Here is an 8,133-nt window from a genome sequence, read left to right as displayed (position 1 = left end):
GACCGGGGTCCCTCCTCCTCTCCCCCCCCGCGGCAGGTGCCCCCGCGCGGCGGTTGAACGGCCGGTGCGTGACGTCACGCGGCGGGGGCGGGGCGCGGGCCGGTGCGCCGGGCCGGGCTGTGGCGGAGCGGGCGGCGGCGCCGGGCGGCTCCGGTGAGTGCGTGAGGGAGACTCCCTGCTCTCCCCTTCCTTCCTCCCCGTCCCTTCCTCCCTCTCCCCTTCCCCGCGCCGCCCGGCCGCCTCCTCGCGCTCCGCGGGGCGCGCGGTCCCCGCCGGAGCCCTCCTCGCACCGGTGACCGTTATCGCCGCTCTYACCGTTATTCGCGCGCGCGGCCGCGGTGTTGGGCGCCCGGCAGCCCGTCCGTCCTTCCCGCCGCCGCCCCGGCGTTCTCGTCCTGCACGCTCCCGCCGGATTCCCGGCGTTTCCCGGGGGATGCCCACCCGGCATGGCCGTGGTGCCCCGGCCCGCGGCCTCCCGGCGCCTCCCCGCGAGCCTCGTCCCGTGCCCTCCCGCTCCCCTTCCCGGCTCCCGCCGTCCGCTCCCTGCTCCAGCCGGGGTGACTCGCAGGACACTCGGACACGGGAGGAGAGAGACACGGCGGGTGAGGCGCGCGGCTCCGGCGCGACCCCACGGCTCTGCCCCCTGGGCACCGCCAGAGCTGGGAATAACGCCCAGCTCTCACTTAATCATTCCTATTTTTCCTCTTTTTTTTTTTTTTTTTTCCTTTCTCTGATGGGCTGTGCATAAAGAGGAGCCTCAGCCAGCAGCATCTCATGGGGCGGCTGCCGGGGTTGTGAGCTCGGTAGGTTAGCCCTGATTTCCTTGCAGCYGAGGAAGAGTGCGGGTGAGCACCTGGATGTACGGGGTGGCTTTTCTGGAGAATTTCTATGATTGTGCTCTTTAATCACACAAGGTGCCTACAGCCTCAGCTTATTGCCGGGGAAACCCCCCAAATAATCCTGCTTTTCCCTGTGGGATTGCACACTTGCTTCTGGAGGGTGTGTGGGAGCAGCTGGTTCCAGCCCTCCTTCTTCACCCTGGTGCTGCTGCCTTTCCGGACATGGAAGTGGTCCCAGCAAATCGTGCGTGTCCCAAGGGTTATAAAGCAGCAAGGACTGGGCTCCTGTGCGATGCTCCTGGGGAGACCGTGGTAGCCTCAACCCGTGCATCGGGGCTTGGATGCTGGAGATGGTGATTTGGGGGAGACTTTGAAGTTTTAGGAAGTTCCCAATGAAACTGTGGATTTGCATCTGAAAAGGAAAAACAAAATGCTAAGGGTTCAGAATAGAGCAGTGCGACTGTGGGGGAGCAACAAGCGGCTTCGCCTTGTCCTTTTTTATGCCACTTTTTATAAAAACCTTCATACATGTGTGTGTATATATATGTGCTTATGTGCACAYAGACATTTAAACACACATGTATACACTTATACACATATGCATGCACCCCTTTTTTGCTGTTTGGACTGTTCAGTTATTTTCACCTAGCACAGCAAATGGGCAGGCAGARAGTATATTTGGTGCTGTTTTTTCTGCCCCTCTGCTTTGCAAGCACAAATTTTCTTGCCCAAGGGCTGTGGGCTGGTGCAGTCAGTTCGGGTGAGTGGCTGCAGAGGGTAACCTGTGTCTCCCTCCCTTCCACTCTCTAAGGCAGCCCATTTGTTCAGTCTTACTTATTTACTCTTAGCCTGAATTAGATCCTCCGGACCAGAAAGTGTGTGTTTTGCTCTGTTTGAGCAGACAGGTGGCAAACATCCAGGCTTTAATGGCATCAAATGTACTTAGTGTGAGGTAAACACGTTGCATTTAARCCAGCGCTTAGCTACCATGCTTACCCGCATGACACCTGGGGAAGATTCATCTTGCACTGATGTAGCATGACTGACAGAAATGGGGGAAAAAAACCCCATGTTTTGGTGTTTCTGACTGGGCTCTCCCCATACCAGTGYTCTGGCTGGCTGCATCTTCCAGCCCAGGCTCTTTGGAGCTTGTGTTATCCTCTTCTTTGTGCTGGAATTTGAACCCACTGCAAGCTGGGTCACTGGAGGTGACAGCAGAGGGATAGGCTGAGTTCTTTGATAAACAGATAAGCATTTAATTGCACTCAGGCTGGGGAGATGAGATCTCCCTTTCAAGGTTGAGCCTGCCCAGCTTCAACTTCCAGCCATGGGATATTGCTRCCCTGCTGCCACAGAGTCGGATAATCCTCGCCAGGTTCTCATATGCAATGATTGAATCTCCCCTTAACCTGCTTTTCAGGAGCTGAATCCTTTTAGTCACCAGCAGCCTCGCGGTGATGCGCTCCCCTTCCACCGGACACGGCTTCYGTGGCAGCCGGTGTCACCATCACCGCGCGGTGCCAGCCGCCTCGCAGCRCCCTGCGCGGTGCCGGGTGCCGAGGCAGGGCTGCTCTGCTGCTCCTAGCGCTGTCCTCCCCACCGGGCTTGTGTCTGTGCTCCTAGTTCTGCTCCGAGGGCATGTGCAAGGCGAGTTGTATCATCCAATCCTTACGTGCTTTGGAGAAGTCTGGCTAAATGCCGTATGAAGGCAGTTGCCTGTGTCGTGCAGCACCATTGCCCTGTCAAAGAGAATCAAATCATTTAAACAGACCCAGTCCTAGGCAACTCTGCTGTCTGATTTAAATTGTACTTTTAGTCCTCAGGTCTTTTACTTGAAATTACTGCCCTGCTGTTTTAACTGGATTTGTCCCCAAGGTTGTCTGCTGCTCCTGGACTTTGCCTTTAACCCTTTTATAAGTTCTGGCACTATATTAAGTTTTATCCTTCCACATCCTTGCTTTATTTTAGAAGAAATTCGGCAGGTACTGCAATCATCACTAGAAGTTTTTAGGACAGATTGTGCAAAAGCTACTGGGTAAGTCCTGGTTTTGGACAAACGGCTGCACTGGGTTAAGTTTTAGACTGACCTTCTCTCATCCTCTTTGGTAATCGTTTTATTCCATCCCCATCATCGTATAAGCAGCATGAAATACAGAACAGTAACTATTGAATGAGCCATTGAACATTTTTACACTTCACTTTTTTTGCTTTAAGGATCATCATTTCCAATGTTACTGATAGTATCTAACAGCAAGGCTAACTCTCTAGTCCTGGTATGTTTGAAAGCGCCTTACTTCATAATTAATCCCAGTGGCCATTTGGATTTAATGGATTTCTTTAGAGACCCTCATTAGTCATCCACACTGTTACATTTCTCTACAGTGCCTCTTTTTTCTCTTCCTCATTTTCTCTGCCTTTCAGAAAGATTGTATTTCCATGAATTTTTCCCCCTCTCATTTACACCAGAATCATTTTTGCCTAGCATTATTCTTGCTACCTTTCTGGCTGTAACTTTGGGGTCTTTGRTAGGGATTTTAAGCAAGTTCTATCCTTTTATGCTTCTTTTCAGCTTTAAAAACCTTGCCCTTTTGAATCTGAACATCACTGCAGTTATTTTGGGGGCTCGTTGCTTCAGTGGGTAGAGCAGAAACGAGAAGAGCATGTGACGGAAGAGAAACGACTCAWTAGAAATGACTGCTCATTTTGCTTGACACGGTGGCTTCATCGTTGTCACCTAGATCCGCGGCCGCCACATGTGTGATCTTGCAAGTGCCCACGGCTGCTCTTCGAAAAGATTTATCGCTGGCCTTATTGGTTTGGGTATTGATTATTCATTAATTGCTTTGCATTGTGGTATTTTTAATTGCCTCTCTGGGTTTATGGATGTGATGAATCATGGCAAAATGTCATTCTCCTTATATCAGTGGAGTTGAATGTTGTAGGAGAGAATGAAATTCAATGTTTCTAGCCAAAGAACGCCCAGCAAATAGTCTTCAAGTGTCTTTTGCTCCACTGGTGAAGAAGTCACCCACTGAAATTCTCAAAAATAATTAAAACCATTTGAAGCGCTGACTCTTTGTGCCCTGGCACCTCCCTACTCATCTCCTCACCCATCTCTGCCCCTCTCACACCTCACCGTGTGCGTTCAGGGGCCGGTGCGACTCTGGCTGACCCGGCCCGGCCGAGGTTTCCGTGCTGTGTGCTCGGGCAGGGTTAAACAGCCCTTTGCTCGAGGGCTCTCCTTGCAGAACGGTGCATGAGGATTTACCTGAGCCCATTGCAGCTCTGCTGCACGGTGCCTGRGTGACCTTGCTGGAGATCCCTGCACAGGGGGCCAAGGCAAAACAACCTTCCCGCCTGCTTTACCAGTGACTTGCCCTGGCCTGTGGGCTGCAAGGGGATTTAGTGCTGCTTGTTCCTGCGGAGCTTTGCATCAGAGCTAAGGTTGTCTTTAAAAAGCACCCAGCGTGGTTGTGCTTGGAACAACCAGCTCAGTTTCTATAATATACAAAACAGTCATCTCTGTAGGAAGTGGGCCAGCCCACGTCACCACAGCAGCTCTGTGCTGCATGACTCTTAACAGATTTATCTCCAGGATGTTCCTAGGAGCTGGGGAAGGAGCGGGGAACCTCGAGGAAAACCCGAGCGCAGCGCTCGGACGAGCCTCCCTTGCTGAGTGGTCAGTGGTGTCTGTGTCGGGGACGCTCGTGTAGCGCCTCGTGTCAGTGGTGAGCAGCTGCTTTGCTGTTGCAGACGCTTTTACTGGGAGCRTGGGACATAGTGTGGACCCGTCACGCGCTTCCCTGTGTCTGGTGCTATGTCCTTCATCTCTCATTTGCTGATGTGCTCTTAGAAATTGGCCTCTGCTGCCCTCACCCCTTGTCCTATTCCCAAGGTAGGAAACTTTCCAAWCCATTCAGTATCCCCGTGAAACAGTTTGAGCATCTCTGAGCTTCCGCAGTGTGTGTCAGGGTCCCTCTGGCCTCGGAGAAGAGCAAACAGCCCTAAGGGCCGTCCCCATCTGTGTCCATCTGTTCCTGCTGCCCTAGTTGTGTTTGCACGAGTCGGTTCTCGGTTACACCTGCCACTGCAGCCCTGGTAATTACAGGGTAGCTGCAGCCCTGCAGCACTCAGCTGGGCAGACTACAATAAAAAGGTTAATCACGCTCCATGTTTCGGAGCCCAGGCTCATTCCTCGTGGAGGTTGAGGATTTATTTTCCAAGAGCGTAGCTTTGTTGTTCAGGGCTCCTTGTCCTCCTCAGGAGTGGGAATAAGGGGGTCCAGAGGTGCCTTGTGCCCAGACAGCTGGGGTAGCTCMCGGCCACAGAAGGCTCCTGACTGGTTTCTTTACCAGTCGGCTGTACCCCTATGCCTGCAGCAGCCTGCTGAAAGGCCGCGTCCTGCCCGGCACAGAGCTGCGTGTGCTGACCCACTGYGGCTGCTGCGAGCAGTGTCCTTGCTGTGGCTGCATCAGCTGCCCTCCCCTCTGTGGGGTTTGCCCGCCCGCTTCCCCCCACCATGCTTTAGTCAGGCATTTAAATTAAATCAGCCCATTAACACTCCAGTCCGCAGGTAGCGGTGGGTTGTGTGACTCGCACGCGCAGGAGATGCTGGGCAGTGAAATCTTGGGTCCATAGCAAGACATCCACTGTGGTTCTGGGGCCTGGCCTCTTCCCTCGTTGCCCATGTCTGCAAAGGGCGATCATGGGCTGCCTCCTGGCAGGACAGATCCCTGAACTTCCCCTTCTCCATCCCCTGCTTCTATGTCCCTGGCACTGCTGTTGTCTATGGAAGGAGCCAGAACAATCCCCAGCTCCCAAACTGCTGCGATTCTGGCTGAGAATATCCCATGCTTTTCGGGCCTGGCTGTTTATGTCCTCGGGGAGGAAGGGATGTCACGGTGACATCTTGTGTGGTATTTTCAGTGTGAAAGGTGCAGGTAGCACCTGCAAAACTGACCGGGGCTGGATTAGAGGAAAAAAACAGTCCTGGGCTGGGAAAAGGCTGTGGGGGCCATTAACTCGCCTGCCGGTCTGCAYGGACCTGTGACACAGGGAAAGTTTTTGAGTATTACAGAGCGCCTTTGGGGAAAGCTAAATTAAACCCTGGCCTGCTGCGAGAAGGCAGGGCTGAAAATGTAAATGCAAAAATAGGTCCCAGCTAACATGACTTCAAGGACAGAGGGTTGATGCTGAGCTTTTCAGGATCTGATTCAGCTGGGGCTGGTTCCAATTAAAATGAGATCAAGGAGAAAGGGAGAAAGAAAGTTGTTTCTTTGCCTGTCTGGTGGGTATAAAGCAGCTGTCAGTATTGCAGGTTTAAACATTGGAACTGTTTCGGGTATCTCCTGTAAGCAATGAAGCTGACAAGGAGAATATTTCAGGTGATTTCTCTAGCAATTGCRGTACTTCTGCTTTCTGGGAATTTGCCTTTTTCTGTTTCTTTGTTTCTGTGATTCCAGTGGATATGAACGTTAGAAGGCATTTCCCAGAGCTGATCCTGAAGCCAACAGCCTAGCGGGTGTTTCYTTGCCCACCTTCTCCAGCCTGAGCGTGCTCTGACACATGGCAATATCATCCCTTAGAAATAATTCTGTGTTTTCAGCAAACCTGTAAGTAGGGAGCAGACTCRTTATTTCTGTGACGCCTCCAGGGCTCTGTGATTAGAGCCTCATTTACCACCAGGCATGCTGTTCCTGAAAGAAAGATTTATTTCTACCTAAAAGGAATAGCATCAAAATTCCCACGGATGTAGTTAGGGCACCAGAAAGTCCTGCACACATCCTAAAACCCATAGCAAAGAAACAGAGCTAAAGGCTTTGTCTTAACGCTAATAGTGCAGGTGAGGAGCAACTCTGGGGACAAGCAAGGGCAGACAGAGGAACAGAGCAGATGGGAGAGGAGCTGAGCAGCAAACCCAGGCTCTGCGGCCAGCAGGTCACGCTAAAATGTGCCTAAAAACTGGTCACCGAGTGGCAGAACTGTAAAGCGTGCAAGTTGTCCAATTAAATTCTGTCTCCTGTGAGAATTAATTACAGCGGGAGCTTCTTTAGTTCTCCTTTGCTGTGAGTCTCTTTCCTGATGCTGCAGGATGCAGCCAGGGAGCTGTGGTAAGTGCAGGACGGCCTCGAAGGCTGCTGTTCCTGCGGGCAAGACTCCCTGAGCACTGGCACTGGGTCTGCTGCTGACGTGGTCTCTGTGTTGCTTTGCACGGGGCTATTTGTCTACCAAGGTGACCGTGTTTAGGTAGAAAATCCTCCTCTTGCAGAAGGTGAGGATGGGAAGGGTTTGGATGGGGAAGCTGCCCAGGAAGAGGATTGTCCTGCTGCTTCCTCCTCCTGGCGCGTGGATGCTCCTTCAGGCTGTTTTTTGCCAGCTYGCCAGGTGCCAGTGCTTGTGCACCCTCCACTATGGTACCTTCCCATCCTCCCCACTCGACTTCTGCTCCTCAGAGGCTTGTGCTGCACCAGGAGGAGCAGCGGTGCCAGGCTCTGGGCTCGGTCCAAGCTGGCGCCTWCACCAGTTTGTGGACTCACCATCTGGATGCTCCGTGCGCCTCTGATTTATGTCTCACGTCATCACGTACCAATGCTGAGGCTGGTGCACAGACCGAGCAGTGACTCGGGGTAAGTGACTCGGGAAAGAACAGCTGATTAGCAAGACATAAATGCTGCACAGAGAGCTGCTGAACCCGGTGACGACGGCAGAGATGCACAAACAAGAGTGCAAGTGCTGCTCATCAGCCTCGCAGGGAGCAGCTTGATCGCTGCACTTGAAGGCCCTCATTAGCTCGCGTGTTTATAGAGCGCAGAGGCAATCCCGCATTCAGGAAAGACTTTTATAGACTTGTCTCCTTAAATCATTAGAAATGCCACAGTTCCTTCTGTTAAAAAGATGATACTAAGATTAAAAAAACAAAAAACAAAACCTCAGGCTCTACTTGAAAGCTAATTACTGTCTGCTCTTCAAGTGCAGCAAGGCAGGCAGACTACGTTTTGGAGAGAGGGAGGAAGTTCCACGGAAATGCYGCTTATGTTCGCAGCATCTTTTCAGCATCCAAAAATGTTATGTGTTTCAGCAGATACTAGAGGCACTTCTGGGTTTAGCACAGCAACAGAACAGCGAGGCAAAAGCCAGGAGCTCAAATTTTGGAGCCTTCCTGAGCATGTGAGATGTGGCAGAGACAATATTTAACATCACTGCAACAAGATTTACTTGTCTGTAAAGGGGAATAGAGCTCTATTTCTTCAAATCCCCTACGGTTTCRTGCTTATATCCTGGAATATAAGCTCCT

Source organism: Nothoprocta perdicaria, unplaced genomic scaffold, assembly GCF_003342845.1.
Source record: "Nothoprocta perdicaria isolate Ctin4 unplaced genomic scaffold, notPer1 scaffold_10, whole genome shotgun sequence".
Lineage (NCBI taxonomy): Eukaryota > Metazoa > Chordata > Aves > Tinamiformes > Tinamidae > Nothoprocta > Nothoprocta perdicaria.
Note: the sequence above shows the minus strand (reverse complement) of the source record.